General features: G+C 46.1%; 1 protein-coding gene across 1 annotated transcript in view; it reads left to right on the top strand.

The window, feature by feature from the left end:
• The first annotated feature begins 392 nt into the window (after positions 1 to 392).
• RNASET2 (ribonuclease T2) overlaps positions 393 to 21,570 on the top strand; it is a 108,637-nt gene continuing 87,459 nt past the window's right edge. Inside the window, exon 1 of the mRNA XM_082252533.1 lies at positions 393 to 501. The gene's annotated coding sequence lies outside the window, so the exon portion shown is untranslated. The remainder of the gene's footprint in view (positions 502 to 21,570) is intronic.

The raw sequence follows: 21,570 nt of genomic DNA, 5'->3' as shown, positions 1-21,570 counted from the left end.
CTGGATGTAAAGGGGACTTGAATGGGCACTTGTGAATAAATGGGGAGAAATATGATAGGCATTTCTGGATAAAGGGGTACTCTGCTGGACATTCCTGGTTGTAGGGGTATCATTCATTCATACCAAATGTATTATTTATTTATAAAACTGCTTTTTTGCAGCCCATGAGATATTATAAAATATTTAATGTCGCTTTTGTAGTGAAAAGTTTGGAGACGTTTGTCTTAGTGCTTAGACCAATAGGTAGAAGCAGTCCTCACCGTCGTGTAATCATATGCTTCCTCGGACACCTTTCTGCTTAGGAAGTTTATTATTGAAGTGCTATATCTATAAAGCAGCAGCAGGTGGCAGCATTAACACCCTTTGCTGGGAAGAGCCGTCCAACCAACCAAAGAGGAAGTGTGTGTTGATGGGCGGGGCTAGGCTCCGGCTCTGCAAGTTCCTGGATTTTATTATTGGAGAAGATTACTTGGAAGAGTTCGTATGAAGACCTGGGGACAGGTAAGTGACGGTGCGGTGGGTTCTCCTTGTATGCTGAGAATCATACCACCCCCATGTATGTACAGGGGGAGCATGTTCTGTATATGGAGGAGGGATTTCTGTATCCTTCACACAGAATGCAGCTAATGAGGGAAAGGTAATACAGTATAAAATGCCATCTAGCAGATGGAATAGATTCCTTTCCAGTGTGATAAGAAGATGCCAATGTACAGAGATGATTAGACCTGCTCAGTACATTGGGAGATATAGACATGGCTGGCACTCATTACACTTCTATTATGGTGAAGGTTGGATCTCAGATCTCTAACATAACCTGTTTCATTCTGGTATTCACAACCTAACCAGACCAAACCTGAGACCAGACCAAACCTGAGACCAGACCAGTGTGAATAAACTTTTTTTCCAGTTCAACTGAACCAATTATGGGGGAATTTTGTTAACCACTTAAGCCCCGGAAGATTTTACCCCCTTCCTGACCAGGGGGTATTTTGCGATTCGGCACTGCGTGACTTTAACGGACAATTGCGCAATCGTGCGACGCTGTACCCAAATGAAATTGACATCCTTTTTTTCCCACAAACAGAGCTTTCTTTTGGTGGTATTTGATCACCTGTGCGATTTTTTGATCATGCGCTATAAACAAAAAAATAGCGACGATTTTGCAAAAATAACAATATTTTTCACATTTTTTTATTTGAAATTCCCCCCAAAAAAATGTAAAAATCAAAATTTTTTAACATTTTAGGCCAATTTGTTTTCTGCTACATATGTTTGGTAAAAGAAATTTGCAATAAGCGTATTTTGATTGGTTTGCGCAAAAGTTATTGCGTTTACTAACTAAGGGAAAGATTTTTGTCATTTTTATTGTTTTTTTTTAATGAGTAATGGTGGCGATCTGCGATTTTTTTTTTTTTTTTTGCAGTACTGCGACATTGCGGCGGACAGATCGGACCCTTGACTGACATTTTTGACACTTTTGGGGGTACCAGTGACATTACTACAGTAATCCAGGGTTCATACGGTCCTGGAAATCCTGGAAAGGTTTTGGAATTTTTAGATGACACTTTCCAGGCCTGGAAAGGTCATGGAAAATTAGGAAACACACTAAGGTTTTGGAAAAGTCATGGAATTAAATTACTGTGGAGAAGCGGGGAGCTGCGGGGAGCGGATGCTTAATTATTTTATTTTATGATAATTATATTGCCACATACTGTATTTACATATCGCTGTATTAGCGTCCTTCCAGGTCCGCGGTATGCACGTGATGATGACGCGGAAGGAGGCGGTAACTGTTTCGGTTACCGCACCCCCGCGTCATCACGTTCATGCGGCTGGCCCGCCCTCCAGTGACGCTTCCGCATTGGTTAATAATCTCCTGGCTGTTGCTGCTGCTGCTAGCCAGTCACAGTGTCTCCAGGCAAACCGCGGCCGGCCCTCCCCGCTGCCTGATTAGGTCATCTCCTCGGCTGCTGCTGTTGGCCAGTGACTGACAGTAAGGGCAAACTGCGGACCCGGAAGGACACCTACCTGTACCAGTGCTATACGCTGAATGTAAAAATGCCCCCCCCCCAGTGCTCTTTAGCCCCCCCCAGTGCTCTTTAGCCCCCCCCAGTGCTCTTTAGCCCCCCCTCAGTGCTCTTTAGCCCCCCTCAGTGCTCTTTAGCCCCCCCCCAGTGTTCTTAGTCCCTCCAGTGCTCTTAGTCCCCCCAGTGCCCTTAAGCCCCCCCCGTGCTCTTAGCCCCCCCAGTGCTCTTCAACTCCCCACAGTGCTTTTCATCTCTCCCCCCCATGTTTTCTGGCTCCCCCAGTGCTCTCCAGCTCCCTGGCTCCCCCCTCATTGATTTCCAATTCCTCCCAGACAGTGCTCTCCAGTCCCCCCCCCCTCTCCCCCTGTGCTCTCCATCCCCCTGGTTTTCCATGCCCCCCCCGCGCCTTCCAACCCCCCTGCAATGCTTTCCAAACCCCCCCTTAATTCTCTCCAGTCCCCCTCCCCCCAGTGCCCTTCAGCTCCTCCAGTGCTCTCTGCTTCCCCTGTGCTCTTCTATCTTCTATCATGTCTGCAGTCTCTGACCTTCTGTTGTATCATGTCCGCAGCCTCTGACTACCTCCTGTATCATGTCCACAGCCTCTGACTACCTCCTGTATCATGTCCACAGCCTCTGACTACCTCCTGTATCATGTCCGCAGCCTCTGACTACCTCCTGTACCATGTCCGCAGCCTCTGACTACCTCCTGTACCATGTCCGCAGCCTCTGACTACCTCCTGTATCATGTCCGCAGTCTCTGACCACCTCCTGTATCATGTCCGCAGCCTCTGACCACCTCCTGTATCATGTCCGCAGCCTCTGACCACCTCCTGTATCATGTCCGCAGCCTCTGACCACCTCCTGTATCATGTCCGCAGCCTCTGACCACCTCCTGTATCATGTCCGCAGCCTCTGACCACCTCCTGTATCATGTCCGCAGCCTCTGACCACCTCCTGTATCATGTCCGCAGCCTCTGACCACCTCCTGTATCATGTCCGCAGTCTCTGACCACCTCCTGTATCATGTCCGCAGTCTCTGACCACCTCCTGTATCATGTCCGCAGTCTCTGACCACCTCCTGTATCATGACCGCAGCCTCTGACTACCTCCTGTACCATGTCCGCAGCCTCTGACTACCTCCTATATCATGTCCGCAGGCTCTGACCACCTCCTGTATCATGTCCGCAGCCTCTGACCACCTCCTGTATCATGTCTGCAGTCTCTGACCTTCTCTTGTATCATGTCCGCAGCCTCTGACCACCTCCTGTATCATGTCCGCAGCCTCTGACCACCTCCTGTATCATGTCCGCAGCCTCTGACCACCTCCTGTATCATGTCCGCAGCCTCTGACCACCTCCTGTATCATGTCCGCAGCCTCTGACCACCTCCTGTATCATGTCCGCAGCCTCTGACCCCCTCCTTTATCATGTCTGCAGCCTCTGACCACCTCCTGTATCATGTCTGCAGCCTCTGACCACCTCCTGTATCATGTCCGCAGTCTCTGACCTTCTCCTGTATCATGTCCGCTAAATGTACAGTGTGTGTCGTAAAACGTTTGACATTTCGAACATGGGAGAGGCAGCGCTGTCTAGCCACGCTAAAGGTGCAAAGAACCAGTCTGCAGCTGCAAGCTTGACCGCTTCCAATCCGATCGCTGGCTTTTTCACCCGTGCGCCTGAAGTGACACCGGCTCCCAACTGCGGCAGCGGTGCTTCCATCTCATCCACTGTAAAATAAGGGACCATTTTGGGTCACGCTGTATCCAGAAACGAAACCCTAACTGCAGAGGTACTGTACACTACAAAGTTTGTCATTTATTTTAGTAAAAATATGCTGGGTGTGATATGGATTTTCTTCTTATTTACCATGTATACATAGACATTTCATGAAACTTTAGGTCATGAATATTTACGTGAAGTCATGGAAAAGTCATGGAATTTTATTGTTGAAAATGTGTATGAACCCTGGTAATCAGTGCTATACATATGCACTGTTACTGTAAAAATGACACTGGCAGGGAAGGAGTTAACTTTATTGGAGAGGGAGGGGTTAACTGTGTCCCTAGGGGCGTGCTTCTAACTGTGATTGGATGTGGCTGTGTGTGTAACAGCAGAGATCAACGGTCCTACATAGCAGGACCGTATGATCTGTGCTGCTACACAGGGGAGAATGACAGGCGGCTTTGTTTACATTAGCCGCCTACCTTTCTCCCTCTCCACCCGACGATCGCGAGTGACCGGTCACACGCACAGGCTGCTTAGGGAACGAGCGGGGGCGGAAGCACGCCTCCGGCGGCACGCGCGCGCCCCCTGTTGGCTCCCAGGCTAGTGACGTACCGGTATGTCACTTTGCCTGGGAGGGGCTGACCACTGCCGTATATATAGTTGGGCGGCGGTCGGCAAGTGGTTAAAATAGAATTCCAGGCAGAGCCTAACTAAACTTAAAAATGCTCCCTCGCCCCTCCTAACATCTATTCTGATTAACCTGTGTAAGAAAGATCTGTATACTTCCATATTATCAGCCCCTCCAGTCTGATCACATGATCTCCCCTGTGTCAGTCAGCACTGGCTGCAGGGGAGAAGAGGAAAGGCCAACAATGGGCTATTGGAGCCTATGGGTGACATCACTACTCCCAGGCATTCCAGCCATAGTTGGCTGACATAGGAGAGATCACATGACTGGACTGCCTGAAAACAGGTACTGTAATTATACAGATCCTTCTTACACAGGTTAGTCAGAAGGTGTGGGCTCCCTTCAGGTTTATCTACCCTACACCTGTCCATTTAAATGTATGTGCTTCCATTGTTGGAGACTCCCAGAAATTAGAGTTAGGACCACAGATAATGGGCTTACGCATGTATTTGGGCTTACGCATATATTTGCAAATGCGTGCAACTAAACCCCTGTTTTTAACGCATACTGTTAGACAGGTCAGTTCAGTTGGTCGTAGACTAGCCGGTAAGTTGAGCTTGGAAATTTCTTTGGTTATTTTTTTTCATAATCAGAATAGGTGTTGGGAGGGGCAGGGAGCATTTCTAATAGTATTTAGGTTTTGCATGGAATCCTACGTTAAAGTGATATTAGTGATACTAAAGTCTAGTTTTTTGGGGGTTTTTCTGGTTAAAAAAACAAACATGTCATATGTATCTGCTCTGTGCAGGGCGTTCTGCAAAGAGCAGCCCAGATCCTCCTCTTCTTGGGTCCCTCTTCGGTGCTCCTGACCCCTTCCAGCTGTTAAATGCTGCTATGGGGGCACCATTCCGACACGGAGCTGTGGCCCACCCTCTTTTTCTCCTCATTGGCTTACTGACTTTGACAGCAGCAGGAGCCACGCTGCTGTCTCAGCCAATGAGGAGGGAGAGTTCCGGACAGCCAAGTCTCTTGTGCAACATTGCTGGATCTAGATGAACCTCAGGTAAGTATTGGGGGGGGGGGGTTGCTACACTCAGGTTTTTTAATCTTAATGCATAGAATGCATTAAGATAAAAAAAAGTCCGCCTTTACTACCACTTTTTAAAGTCTTGTTTTCTTTTTTTGTTTTTTTGTTTAAAAATAATAAACCTGTCATACTTACCTGCTCTTTGAAGTCCTTTTGCACAGGGCAGCCCAGATCCTCCTCTTCTCGGGTCCCTTGCTTGCGCTCCTGGCATCTCTCTGCTGCCGAGTGCCCCCACAGCAAGCAGCTTGCTATGGGGGTACCCAAGGCGCTACTCTGTGTGTTCATTCAGACTGAATGGCCTTCATTCAGACAGGTGCCTTGGCCCCGCCCCCTCTATCTCCTCATTGGCTCACTGACTTCAATTGAGCCAATGGCGCCCGCTGCTGTCCCAGCCAATGAGGAGGGAGAGTCCCAGACAGCCGAGGCTCTCGTGCAACATTGCCGGATTGAGATGGGGCTTGGGTAAGTATTAGGGGGGCTGCTGCACAGAGAAGGGTTTTTTTTTTATCTTAATGCATAGAATGCATTAAGATAAAAAAACATTCTGACTTTACAACCACTTTAACTGAGTGCTTTGGCCCCTTTCACAAGGGCGCCATCCAGTCTGTACAGCAAGGGATTCTGTGTGCAGATCCCCTGCTGAATTGAAATAGGATAAATGGATGTCCCTTTTGTGACATGACTGTTCAGTGTTGAGCTCTGTTTTTTTCATGAACACATATACACATATGTGTATAAAAGTGCCAATATAATTTAGTAAGCACTTTAGGCCTCTTTCACATGGGCGTTCCAAACAGATCCGCTTGTCAGTTTTTTAGGCGGATCTGATCAGATGCCCCATTAAGCCCTATGGTGCAGTGGATGTCAGCGGTGACATGTCCGCTGACATCCGCATCCGATCCTGTCCGTGAAATCCGGGCAAATGGAAACCCTATTTTCCATTCGTCCAGGGGATCTGATCAGATCGGATCGAATGAGAGTGGACAGGCGGTCCGCTCTCATCCGATTTCCCATAGAGAGCAGCGGGGCTCTGACACCTCCCTCTCCGCACTGTGTGCGGAGACGGAGCTGTCATCCGCTGGCTCAGCGGGGATCGGCGGATCGATCCCCGCTGAGCAGAGCATGGTCCACAACGGAATGCGGACCGTGTGAAAGAGGCCTTACTGTACAATAACACAACACATAGGTGTAAAACCAGCCTCAGACAACCATTAAGCTGACCATACAGGGATCTAATTTTGGCTGGTTCAGCAGGGACTGGCTGAATTTCAATCCATGCCTGGCCACTGTGCTTCAACAGAAGTTGATCGATCGATGGACTTCTGTTCAACCGCTCTGTTGGGAAATTTCTGCTATAGACTGCAGCGCTGATCAATTAATTTTGACCGTGGGGAGGTTTCCCTGCTGTCAGAATACAAGGACATAGTGGGGAGGATTCCCCATCCACCTTAATGGGGGGATTCAAGTCAGTTTTTTTGTTCAACCCCCCTGAATAAAAAAAAAAAACTAACTCATCCATGGCCTTTCTTAGGACGGTCCCAATGAGTTGCAGGAAAGAAGTTCACACGACTCCCCCATCAACACAGACAGTGCTTACTGGGGAATCCCTCCTGGGGGGGGCATGGGAAGCTGTCCCTGCCGGGAGGAGAACGTGATTGTTGCTAGCGGCCATAGTGAATCCGGCAGGCTGGTTGGAACCTAAGTTGACTGATTGATCAACTTGGTACATTCAGCCTGCCCATATACGGTTCAAATTTAAGGCCTTACTGACCTTTTAATGTGGTCTCTGTGGATCAATTCATCTTCAAAGTTCACAAGAGAAGCACTGTGTTTACATTAGAGATTGGAAGGTTACCAAGACACTATTGAGGGAGGGGAGCAGAGTGCATTGGCTTAGACAACTTAAAGCGAAGTTCCGGCCACAAAATCGACATAGTCGATTTTGGACCATCTGCTTGCTTTTCGTCACCTGAAAAATAAATGGATGGTTACGATTTCTTTTTTTTGTTTACTTATCTTGTTATTGAAGAAAAATATACTCACCTTTCTTCTACTTCCTCCCTCTGCGGCCGCAGCCCGCGCAGTCACTTCCTCTTTGCATTGATTCCTGGGAGCTGGAGGTCATCGCTTCCAGGAATCAATGCGCCTGCACCGGCCTTGCTCGTCAGTTCCGGTGTGAGCGCGTCATTCCCTTCTAAACAGCTTCTGGGCACCGGAAGTGACGATAGGGGCCGGTGCAGGCGCATTCTAGGAGAAGAGGACACGGAAGAGGACGCAGAAGAGGACGCGCTGGCTTCAGCTGCCCACATCCGAGATGGCAGCGCTGGAGAAGGAATTTTCAAAGTAAGTATTTCTTCTAAAAGGTAAGTGCGACCCGGGACAGTACAGAGGCTATCCATTGTGGAATTTACTAGCCCTGACTTTCCGGGGGTATTTTTATTGAAAAAACTTTTTCGTGGCCGGAACTCCGCTTTAAGCTGTTCTCTTTTGAATGTTGAGAATGAATTGCGCCACAGTGCCTGCTGCTACAAAGTGTCAGCAAGGGTTTGTTTTAAAGCTCATTTACTACTTGTTAAAGCAGAACTAAACCGTCATATTCTTTAGCCCCTGTTTGATCTGCATTTGCCATAGTGCTAAACATGTGATCAGTTATGACACCAGGCATTTAATGGCTTGACAGTTTGGTTGAGAGCGCAAGCAACTGTGACAGTTATTTACGACAATGCCTTGAATGTAACGGTTTTGAGAAACCATATATCAATCAGTTTAGTTCTGCTTTAAGGATCTATAAACAATTGATTGCTGGCATTACCACATTTAAACGGAACTAAGCAATAGTAATAAAACTTTGCTGGCTGGTAGGCTTTTTATTGCAGGAAAATATTGGGGGGATTTACTATAACTGGAGCACACAGGATCTGGTGCAGCTGTGCATGTTAGCCAATCAGCTTCTAATTTCAGCATGTTCAATTAAACTTTGATGAAAGAGATCTGGAAGCCGATTTTGTTTCTCTATGCAGAGCTGCACTGAATTTTGCATACTCCATTTTTAGTAAATCTCCCCCACTATGTCTTTTCTGTAATAAAAACTCCTATTCTGCCTGCCAGCAAAATTTTGCATTCTCACCATGCCTTTGGGCGCAGCGGAAATATCTCCTTTGTGCATGTGCTGGAGTCAGAATCTTTCAGGGGTGACTAAACAAAATGCCAATGATACTGAAAGAAGACTGGATGGAGATGGCAATGGCAATGGAGCAATAAGGGAGTCTTCAGCAGATAAGTCTGCCAAATTGAACAGTTATGCTGTGCATAGTTGCACATTAGGACAAAAGCCACAGGGATTTGGTTCTGCTTTAAAGGATGCCCTAGTGCAGAGGTAGGCAACCTTAAAGAGGTGGAGATCTACCTGAACAACATGGGAGAAGTCAAAGATCACCGGGCATAGTGTCGCCCAGTTTGGCCTTCTCACACCTGATTTAAACCTCCAATTGCTGTACTTCCGCGTTGAAATTGCGTGCATTGCATGGCAATCATGGGTTTAAATCAGATGGTAAGGAGGTAACATATTGCCTCCTCCTCACCTGTCAAACACACTCAGATCTCTATTTACAGGAGCAGCAGTGCCTACTGCACTTGTGATTGAGCTCTTAGTTGCATTCCGCAGCAGCACCTTTAGGGCCCATTCACACATAAAGTTGGGGGGTAGTAAAACACTGCGGTTGAGTTTACCACAGCCCCCCCCCCCCCCCTTTTAGCTGCTGAGGCAGCAGCCAAAGGTGTACACATGCTGCAGCAGGAATTAAGCTCCCTGTTGCCTTTGATGAATGCTATGGCCTGCCAGTAATGGGATCACTCTGCAAGCACCTTGCAACTGCATGCTTATGATGGGTCCAAGGGATTAGAGCAGGTGGTGAGACAGCAACACAATGCTGTCTGCTTTAACAACTTGTTTGCTGTACTGCACAAGGTTGCAAGGCACTTGCAGATTGATCCTATTCACTTGAATGGGTTATGCTTGGCAGGTGCTACACCCGCCAACCATGACAGGGCATTTAACTCCTGCTGCGACATGTGTACACCCCTGGCCACTGCAGCTAAAGGGGGGTGTGGTTGGGGCGGGGGTGGTAAAAACACAATTATGGGGTTTTCCACCCTCCAAACTACAAATGTAAAGTGAGTTCTTATGTTCTATAAGGCTGCTTTCACACTGATGTGCTGTGGTCTACTTGCACCTCGGATGCAGCGCAGTGCATCTGCGACTTTCCGGGGTTAGCTGCGCTTTGCCATAGACTTCTATTATATTCTGCAGGTGTCATACACATTCTGAAAGCACACCAAATCTCCTGCATTCAGAAAGTGCACCAAACCCGCAGGATATAATAGAAGTCTGTGGTTAAGCACGGCAACCTGCAGGAAAGCTGCAGGCACACTGCACTGCACCCGCCATGTGGGCAAACAGCACATCAGTGTGAAAGCAGAGGACAGGAACCAGCACTACAGAGGAATCATTGGTTTATGCGTCTCTTGCTCCCTACTACAGTCTCCACTTTACAAGCAGTCCCTCTACATTGTACTCTAATGTTCTGAGACTGCGGGTCAGCTACTACTGGTAGATCACTTTCTACAGGTTGCTGATTTCCGCCCTTGTGAATAGAAAAAGTCTTTCCACAAATCACCTAAAGTGTTACTAAGCCCAGGACCCTGCATTTACTATATCTGGTCTTCCAGTACACAGAACATGGAAATGACTGTACTTTGAGACTGCAAGTACCCTGACCCTTTTCTGGACAGTGCTGATTGGCCCTGTGCTGATCACATGCACTCTCCCAAGGAAAAAAAAAACCTCTAGCAATACACACCAAACTGAGCATGTGCAGCCTGACTCCTTAGACTCTGTGTTAACTGGAAATTATCAGTGGTCAATGGAAGGAGGAGACAGGATCAAACAGCCTTTTTACACAATGCAGAGGATTAACCCCTTAGGTTCCACAGTGAGTATACCAAGCATGCTTTACTGCATATACAGACTGATTTTACTGTTGTGGGTTTAGTAACACTTTAAATAAAATATTTCTTTCCCTAAACTTTTGCTTTAATAGTTCACTTAGCTTATAGTTCCATAAACAAAAGTACAAACTTGATAGTTCAAATAAAGGTAAATTCCATAAATGTTTGGCAGAATTCTCAGTTAGGAAAAGTTAATTGTGGTCATTCTGGTTACACATTTGCCTTTGCACCTCACACTGAGTGCCTGAAGAATAGTGTACAGTTCTTGTTGTTCCCCAGCCCTTTAGCTGATGGGGACCACTTTTTCTAGTGGGACTGAAGTTCATCTGTAACACCCTGTTACAGACAATACTGATGGGACACGATAACTTCACTCTAAAACATTTACAATTTTCTCTTCCACTTCATTGATCACTCTTGCACTTCAAGGGTCACTCTGTACCAGTGTACCCAAACCAAGATACATTCAATGCTTGCCACCGAGAGGCCACATTTATTGTAGGTTATTACTATATAACATCCAATAAATTATATTAACCACTTGCCGTCTGAGTACCGTAGTACTACTGCGGCAAAGTGGCTCGTTATCGTCTGACGACATAGTACTACGTCGCCAGACACTCCCCTTTCTCTGCGGCGCGCGCGCGCCGCCGGAGGCTCGCTCCCGCTGTATTCAGTCACAGCGGGAGTCGGGCCAGGGGAAGAGCAGCGACGATCGCCGCTGCTCTTCCCCGATCGTCGGGATCTAGTGTGGAGATCCGCCTGCTTGTGTAAACACAAGCGGGCGGATCTCCCAAGTGACAGGCAGGGTCAGATTGCAGGGTTCTGCATAGCTGAACCTGCGATCTGTCCTTGTGTCACTCAGTCACCTCCCCCCACACACGTTAGTAAGCACCAGGCATACATTAACCCCTCCCTCTCCAATAAAAATTAACCCCTTCCCTGCCAGTGTCATTTTTACAGTAACAGTGCATATGTATAGCACTGATTACTGCAGTAATGTCACTGGTACCCCCAAAAGTGTCAAAAATGTCAGTCAAGGGTCCGATCTGTCCGCCGCAATGTCGCAGTCCCGCAAAAAAAATCGCAGATTGCCGCCATTACGCGTTAAAAAAAAAACCACCAAAAATGACAGAAATCTTTCCCTTTGTTAGTAAACGCAATAACTTTTGCGCAAACCAATCAAAATACGCTTATTGTGAATTTTTTTACCAAACATAGGTAGCAGAAAACAAATTGGCCAAAAATTAAAAAAAAATTTGATTTTTACATTTTTTTTGGGGGGAATTTCATATAAAAAAATGTGAAAAATATTGTTGTTTTTTCAAAATTTACGCTCTTTTTTTGTTTATAGCGCATAAAGTAAAAATAGCACAGGTGATCAAATACCACCAAAAGAAAGCTCTGTTTGTGGGAAAAAAAGGACGTAAATTTAGTTTGGGTATGGCGTCGCACGATCGCGCAATTGTCAGTTAAAGTCGCACAGCGCCGAATCACAAAAAGTGGCCCAGACGTAAGACAGCAAAATCCTCTAGTGGTAAAGTGGTTAAAGACCTAAAAAAAAAAACAATACCATTGCACTTCACCAGTCACAGCAGGAAGCCCCCTATTGGCCTTTCTAAGCCTACTGGTAACAGTTCAATGGCTATGCAGTGCATTCTGGTTTAAAAACTTTCTTTTGGGTGAATCTGCACAAAAATTTGATGAGGCTGCGATTCTAGAACCAATACCAGCAGCAAACTAGTACCTCATACCTTTAGCGGGCCATATACCTGTAGAGTTTCAAACAAATATTTGAATAAGCATACAAACATTTTGCATGAACATTTTGGGTACATTTGAATACTTGACTGATGTTGTTCAAAAGTACCTCCAAATTTAATCTACTCCTAACATTCAATTTTTGGAATAAGTACATTTTCCCAGATGAAAACCTCCTTCACTGTTGGAAAATTGTACATTTGAGAAAAACCTTCCATGCAGCTATTTTGAATTTTCTAGTCCCTGTGGTTGAAAACGAATGGGGATTTGATCCTACTAACCATTTTCAAACAAAATTCTACCAATATATGGCCGGTTTAACCATACATTCCCTCAATAATTGTAGATATCAATCGAAATTTCAGAGCAGGACAAGGCCCCTTTCACACAGGTGGTCTCTGTGATACCCTGCTGAGTTGGATACGAAGGGTACAGCATTTGTGACATCCGTGCCCATTCCGTTTTTTTTTTTTTCCCACCATAGAAAAAATGGAACTATGTAATTCCTATGAGTGGGCTTATATAAGCGGAAATGCATCCTCCTATATCTGCTCACCACTTTTCTGTTTGGTAAAAGAGGCCCGAATGCAACGTTTTTCTCTTTGGTCTGCAATCATTTTCCTATTCGCTCTAAAAAAGGGCAGAATTTGAAAACCGGATTTATCCCCATAGACTTCAATAGAAATTACCTCTAAGTTCGGGTTTGTTGATTTTCATCAAGATTTGTTAAACCCTTGGCAAACTGAACCCAGGCAGACTGTATACTTTATATAAATGAAATACAATGTTCACACTTGTATGTTTTTCAGATATTAGTAAGGTTTCTTGCATCTTAGCTGGTTATGTTTTGGATATTTTACAGTCTGTAAATGTAGTTTTGCTTGCAATAAAAAAGAAAGAAGGTAATCTTCAATTTACCACCAATAATATTCCACATACAGTACATTCACTTAGTATAAAATGACTTCAGTCAGATCTTCAAGCATCTTAGAAATCGGACAGACACTTGGTCATGTATGACTGATTATTTATTTTAGATTCTTTGCTCTTATCTTGTTGATGATTTTTTTCTGAGATTAACTTAGATTTTTACCTCCATTTCCTTGTTAGGCAAACATCTTATGATAGAAATTGTATAATTTTAGGTCAAAATCTTTTTTAGGCCCCTTTTCACACGGGCTTTTCTGTTCAGGCCCGCCTGTCAGGTTTTTCAGGTGGACCTGATCGGACGCTCCATGCACCTCTATGGAGCAGCGGATGTCCGCTGACACCCGCTGCTATCTGATCTGATTCTGTCCGTGAAATCTGGTTGGATGCAAACCCTATTTTACATCCATCTGGAGGATTGGATCGGATGAAAACGAACAGGCTGTCCGTTTTTATCTGATCTCCCATAGAGGAGAGCAGGGTTCTGACAGGTCTATCTTTGCCCAGTGAGTGGAGATGGACCTGTCATCTGCCTGCTCAGCGGGGATTGACTGATCGATCCCCCGCTAAGCAAAACAGAGTTCACCTGGCGGAAAGCCCGTGTGAAAGGACCTTAAGAAGCAGGAGAAATTCTAAATCCAAACTGAATTCTTTCCACATTTCTGTTGTTGCACAAGAGAGCTGTTAATACAGGGCAGGTGTTTAGAGTAAATGCAACCAATCTGGAGCCTGACTAAAGTTTAATTTAAAGCATTATTATTTATATCTACTTCCTGTTTTAGTTCCCTTTTTGTTTCTTGCGATATTGCATTTACCTATCTGATCTTTCTTCATTTCTGTTCTTCTTTTTTTTTTCCTACTTGTATTTATATCTAGGGACATAAATATGAAGAAAAATTAAACGAAAAAGATAAATCTGCCACTTGACAAAAGGTGCATTCCCCAATTCCCATCTACGGTGCCTTGAAAAAGTATCCATACATTTTCCACATTTTGTCAAATGCATTTTATTGGGATTTTATGTGATAGACCAACACAAAGTGGCACAGAAAGGATAATGATGGTTTTCAAATTTTTTTACAAATATCTGAAAAGTATGGCGGGCATTTGTATTCAGCCCCCTTTACTCTGATACCCCTAAACTAAACTAAAATCTAGTGGAATCAATAGTCTTCAGAAGTCATCTGATAAGAAATGGAGTCCCACCCAGCAGTATATTACATACAGTAGTTACATAGTAGGTGAGGTTGAATAAAGACAATAGTCCATCCAGTTCAACCTGTGTAGGTGTGTGTGGCTGTAATCATCTCACATACCCCTGAATGTTCTGATCCTTGAGATGTAAGTCTAAGAGACTTTTGAAAGCCACCATACTTCCCGCAGAAACCACCTCTTGTGGTAGAGAATTCCACAATCTTGTAGCCCTAACAGTAAAGAACCCCCCACGTTGCCTGAGGTTAAAACGATTCTCCTCTAATCACATTGTATGCCCTTGAGTCCTCATGCAATCCCTTCGACTGAATAGCTGTTTTTCTATGCCGAGATCCCCATTGAGATATTTATAAATTGCTATCATGTCCCCCCTCGGGTGTCTCTTCTCCAGGGAGAATAAATCAAGCGATTGCAGACGCTCTTCATAATTAAGGTCCTCCAATCCCCTAATCAGTTTAGTTGCCCTTCTCTGGACTCTCTCCAGCTCCAACACATCCCTCCTGAGGACTGGCGACCAGAACTGGACAGAATACTCCAGATGTGGTCGGACCAGAGTTTTATAAAGTGGAGGGATTATAGTCTTATCTCTGGAATACATCCCTTTCTTTATGCATGCAAATATTCTGCTGGCTTTGGCAGCTGCCGCTTGACATTGCGTGATATTGCCTAGTCTATCATCTACCAAGACTCCCAGATCTTTCTCCCCCAAGGGTTCCCCCCCTGTATTGTCCTTTTATGTCTTTAGTCCCCAAGTGCAAAACCTTACACTTCTCCACATTAAACCTCATTTGCCATGTTGTTGCCCACTCCGTTATTTTGTCCAGGTCATTCTGTAGGATATCTGCTTCATGCTGTGTAGTTATTGCCCTGCCCAATTTTGTGTCATCTGCAAAAACTGATAACGAACTACTGATCCCGACCTCAATGCTGTTTATGAATAAATTGAACAAATTTGGTCCCAGGACTGAGCCTTGGGGGACCCCGCTTACCACTTCAGACCAGTCTGAGTATGCACTGTTTATTACCACCCTTTGGACACGCCCTTTTAGCCAGTTCCGCATCCAAGAGCAAACCCTGCTGTCGATACCTGCAGACCTTATTTTATAAATTAAGCGCTTGTGGGGAACTGTATCAAACGCCTTAGCGAAATCCAGGTACACCACATCCACTGGGCTGCCCCTATCTAGCTCACAGCTCACCTCCTCGTAGAATGTTAAGAGATTGGTTTGACAAGAACGCCCATTTGTAAACCCGTGCTGATTACTGCTGATGATGTTGTTGTCTTTAGCAAACTCTACGATATAGTCCCTTATCATCCCCTCCAGAAGTTTACATACTATCGATGTCAAACTGACAGGCCTATAATTTCCCTGGATATGCCTCTGCCCCTTTTTGAATATCAGTATCATGTTAGCTTTCCTCCAATCCCCTGGTACATTTCCTGTCATAATACTGTCAGCAAAGATCAGGAACAGTGGTCTAGATATAACCTTACTGAGTTCCTTGAGTACTCTCGGATGTACGCCATCCGGGCCTGGTGATTTGTTTGTGTTAAGTTTATCCAGCCTTTCCCTGATTTCACCCTCTGTTAGCCATAGCGGCAAGACCTGTTCTAGCATATTGTACCTGTATATGTTATAGCACTTTAACTTGTGGATTACTATGTGTGTTTTTAAGTTTTTTTTTTTTTTTTTTTATACTTTTAATCTTTTGTTGAAAATAAATAATACACTATAAGTCTTTTTCTCTCTGGCATTGGTGACTCACTGTTCAGATGGATGTGAGGGAGTTTTCCTTTTGATGTCCATGTATAATATTGGAGGAATATTATTTTCCAGTGAATGCTGCATGCACCCCTTGTGAAGAAGGAACACATCATCATGTCCGTTTTCATCCGGTCCGACCCGCTGGACGGATGGCGAACGTATCGCCATTCGTCTGTTTTCAGCGGATCTTGTTGGATGGGATGCCAGACGGGTTTCAGCCGACATGTCTGATGACATCCGCCACCCTATAGAGGAGAATGGGGGGGGGGGGGCCCCGATCAGGTCTGCCTGAAAAATGGACAGGCGGACCTGATCGGTCCAATCGTGTAAAAGGGGCCTAAGGTGGAGGTTCCCACACAGTCGATTGTCTTTGTTTTCAAATAAACTTTACGATTTTGTTTGTTTTAAAGCACTATGTATGCGGTGTAATACCACATCACTAAGTTTTGTCTACACTATAGATTGTCAATATTCACTTTTAATTCAATGTTTATTTGAGATATATAGCCCTCAGAGGTTTGTTACAGAACCTTAGTGAACAAACAGCATTATGAAGGCCAGGGAACACACCAGACAGGTCACGGTTAAAATTGTGGAGACGTTTAAAGCTGGGTCAGGTTATAAAAAAGTATCCCAAGCTTTGAACATCTCACGGAAAACTCTTCAATCCATCATCTGAAAATGGAAAGAGCACGGCACAACTGCAAACCTACCAGACATGGCCGCCCACGTAAACTGAAAGGCTTGGCAAGGAGAGCTTTAAACAGAGAAGCAGCCAAGAGGCCAATGTTAACTAGAGGAGCTGCAGAGATCCACAGCTCAGCTGGGAAAATCTGTTCACAGGTCAACTATTAGTCGTACACTTCACAAATCTGGCCTTTATGGAAGAGTGGCAAGAAGAAAGCCATAAGAAGTCCCGTTTGCGAGAAGCCATGTGGGGGACACAGTAAACGTGGAAGGTGCTCTAGTCAGATGAGACCAAACCTGAAATTTTTTGACCTAAAAACAAAACCCTATGTGTGGTGGAAAACTAACACTGCACATAACCCTGAACACACCATGCTTTTTTTTCAGCAGGCACAGGAAAGCTGGTCAGAGTTGATGGGGAAGATGGATGGAGCCAAGTAAAGCATTGTAATTTTGGAAGAAAACCTGTTTGAGTCTGAAAAAGAGACTGGAGCAGAGGCTCGTATTATGAAAACAAATGCAAGCCACACTTTTCAGAGCTGGTTCACACTGCCACGACCATAAAGTCGCCCCATGTCGGAGCAACTTTTTACCGCGACTTTACGGGACTTGTGAATTATTTTGCAGGACTTATATGACAGAGGACTTTGTGTTTGGCCAATCAGAATATGATGTGTTGTGACCTAATTCCCCTTTTCTGTTTTTTTTTACTCATTTCCTCATTGCCAACCAGTGCCACGTATCAGTGTCTACCAGAGCCACGTATGTGTCCACCAGTGCCACTGCCCACCAGTGCCACGATTCAGTGTCCACCAGTGCCACATATCAGTGCCACGAATCAGTGTCCATCAGTGCCACGAATCAGTGTCCATCAGTGCCACGAATCAGTGTCCACCAGTGCCACGTATCAGTGCCACATATCAGTGTCCACCAGTGCCACATATCAGTGCCACGAATCAGTGTCCACCAGTGCCACGTATCTGTGCCACATATCAGTGCCACGAATCAGTGTCCACCAGTGCCACGTATCAGTGCCACGAATCAGTGTCCACCAGTGCCACGTATCAGTGCCACGAATCAGTGTCCACCAGTGCCACGTATCAGTGCCACGAATCAGTGTCCACCAGTGCCACGTATCAGTGCCACTAATTGGTGTCCACCAGTGCCACATATCAGTGCCACGAATCAGTGTCCATCAGTGCCACGTTTCATTCTTACGAATCAGTGTCCATCAGTGCCACGAATCAGTGTCCATCAGTGCCACGAATCAGTGTCCACCAGTGCCACGTATCAGTGCCACATATCAGTGTCCACCAGTGCCACATATCAGTGCCACATATCAGTGCCACAAATCAGTGTCCACCAGTGCCACGTATCAGTGCCACATATCAGTGTCCACCAGTGCCACGTATCTGTGCCACATATCAGTGCCACGAATCAGTGTCCACCAGTGCCACGTATCAGTGCCACGAATCAGTGTCCACCAGTGCCACGTATCAGTGCCACGAATCAGTGTCCACCAGTGCCACGTATCAGTGCCACAAATCAGTGTCCACCAGTGCCACGTATCAGTGCCACTAATCGGTGTCCACCAGTGCCACATATCAGTGCCACGAATCAGTGTCCATCAGTGCCACGTTTCAGTGCCACGAATCAGTGTCCACCAGTGCCACGAATCAGTGTCCACCAGTGCCACGTATCAGTGCCACGAATCAGTGTCCACCAGTGCCACGTATCAGTGCCATGAATCAGTGTCCACCAGTGCCACTTTTCTGTGTCCACCAGTGCCACTCACACAGACCAAGCAGAGATAATGGAATATATATACCATTACATATATATATATATATATATATATATATATATATATATATATTTTTTTTTTTGTTATGTCAAGCGACCTGGGGCAACACAAGTTGCCTCACAAGTCGCGCTAGTGTGAATGGGCTCTCCGATGTTTATTTGTAAAAAGAATTTTGAAAACATGTATCATTTTCCTTCCACTTCACAATTGTGTGCTGTGACAGGAGTCACTTTGGGTGGGGGGCTTGTGGAACCCAGATTACCTTAGAGAGGTCAGAAAACTTCTTCTCCAGCTTCCCCGGCCCCTCCTATGTGTAAGTCACCCTGTGTCTATTAGGGGCACAGGGTGACCAAGAACCCCAGTTGGGTCTGTACTAATCAGACTTTCTGTACAACCACACCGGACTCAGCATTTTTTTTTTACCCCTGTTATCTTGGGTTCTATATGTGTGGTTTGTATTGAAAGAATATTGTAGGAGTGTCTCATAGACCATGGCTAGATAGTTTCAGGTGGTGTGAGGTTTGTTATTGTTAAGTGCCTGTATCCCATTGTTCTATTGTTTCTGTCTGCCTTGGGATAAACCTATTATGGCATGTATATGTGTATGTGGATTAGCTGCTAAAGGGGAGGAGGGATTGTCCCAGAGTGTATATCTCTTTGTGCCTGTGTTTGAATAAACTTATGTCTTATGTTTCTTACGACCCTACACTGTTGTCTCGACAAGTGACTGGGTGGGCTAAGGGATCTTGGATCGTGCTGGTACCAGGCAAGGGAAGCTTTTACGGCGGACATACTATTCTTGAGTAAAGGGGATCCGTCACTTTGTTGGCAAGCGATGGCATAGTGCTTCCTTCCAGTGAACACGTCCCAAATCATCACTGGGATCCAAGATCGGGATAGCTTGGTCATCCCGGCGGAGATATGGAGCTGGCATCAGAGTTCCAGGGGCTGCTGTGTATCGCCCTTTCAGTAATCCCCAGGACTGTGTCAGCGGATCAATACCTAGAGATTAGGCAGCAGATTCCGGTGGAGGTCTGGATTGAAGCCCTCCAGATTGCTGGTATGCACCAGGGCAAGTGCTTTCCAACCCCAGGGCAACAGGCCAGTGACCAACAGAAGTTTCAGATGGCATTCCTGGGAGAGTGGCCGCAGGAGCAATAGGTATCTGAGCTGGACAGGCTGGTCCAGCAGGAGATGGAGCTGGACAATCAGCATCGGGCTCTGCAATGGCATGCAGAGCAGTAATATTTAGGAGAGACATCAGAATGCTCTCCGGAGGGATATGACTTTGGCGGCCCTGGATTGCTGTGGGAGAGCCTTATAGATGTGTTTGTGTTTGGCGATGAAGGGGAACCTACCCTTGAGAACCTGGGAGAATACAGAGAGGATATGCTCGGTCTCGCAGGGGTCTCAAAGCTTAAATCTGATATAGAACACTTGCTAAGGAAAGAACAGAATCTGGAAAGAGCATACAGGAAACTGCTAGAACACGTTCAGCAGCATGCCTTAGAATCGGCAGTGGAATCTCCAGAGATTGACGTCACCAAAGCTGAAGTGTTGACAACAGGGCAGAGCTCTGCTAGTCTCTGCCCAGCACCGATAACATCTTCTGGGTTCCACAGACAGGAGATGGTGAATCTCGATCCCCAGACACCACCAGAGACTGGGGATTTAATATACTTTTTTGCTGAGGAGGAATAACCCGGTGAGCCTCCAGCAGAAGAGCTGACTTCAGAGCATGGCGTTGTTGATCCCTGCATGCAACAATCGGCGGCCCTGAAGGATTTGTGCAAGGCCCTCTGCGTTTCACTTTACTTCCCAGTGGAACAGCTGGCAGCTGGGAAGAACGCTACTGGCCTCTGCCCACAACAATCGACCCCGCAGGAGCTCCAGGGAGGGAATGCAATCGGCACCTCACAACTGCAGCTTGAGCTAATATCGGTGGATGGGACTGCAGTATTCACAGACAGCAACCCAGCAGAAGAGCATGTCTCCGCTCTGTGTGCAGAGACGCAAATGTCAGATCCCCGCACTTCTGTATGGGAGATCAGATGAGAATGGACCGCCTATCCATTCTCATCTGATCCGATCCTCCAGACGCATGGAAAATAGGATTTCCATCCGTCTGGATTTCATGGACAGGATCGGTTCGGTTAGCAGCGGGTGTCAGTGGAGATGTCTCCGCTGACACCCACCGCTCCATAGGGCTTCATGGAGCACCCGATCCGATCCGCCTGAAAAACTGGCAGGCGGATCGGATCGGAAAGCCCATGTGAAAGGGGCCTAAAGCTGGATACACGCTATACAATTTTCTCAAGATTTTTTTCCAGACAGGCCCTTGCACTACATAGTTGAAGGTACATCTAAAGGAAATCTACCAACAAAAGTTGTATAGTGTGTATCCAGCTTAAGGGCGGGTTTGAAATCAACTGAACTCGCATGATTTCAAACTGGTATTTCAGTCCGACTTTGGGGACGATTTAACAGACATCTGTGCGGGTTCCTGCACAAATGTCTATTGAAATCACCCCCCGAAGTCGCCAAAAGTAGCGCAGAAACTACTTTTGGGAATCGGTGCGGCATCGCACCGATTCGGATGATGCTATTTCCAGCAATAGGTTCTGATTTGGTATGCGATTTGACATGTCAAATCGCATGTCAAATTGACCCAATGTGAACGTGGGCTAAAGAATTGCTGTTAAGCCCCGGTTCACACTTGTGCGTGTGCGGGGTTCGCATGTAATGTCGGAGCGCACTGCTCCGACATTACATGCGATCGGCTGTGCGGTGCGAGTTTAGCCATACAAACTGTATGGCTAAATTCGCATCGCACCCGCAGCAAACGCGCACAGGAGGCATTTTTGCAGCCGCATCAGGATCGGATCGCACAGCGGTTCACACTTGTGCGATCCGATCCTGTGCGAACTGCACGATCGCACT

Source organism: Pelophylax lessonae (assembly GCF_965119305.1).
Source record: "Pelophylax lessonae genome assembly, chromosome: 3".
Taxonomy (NCBI): domain Eukaryota; kingdom Metazoa; phylum Chordata; class Amphibia; order Anura; family Ranidae; genus Pelophylax; species Pelophylax lessonae.
The sequence above is the reverse complement of the archived record's forward strand: the minus strand, read 5'-3'. Positions and strand labels throughout refer to the sequence as shown.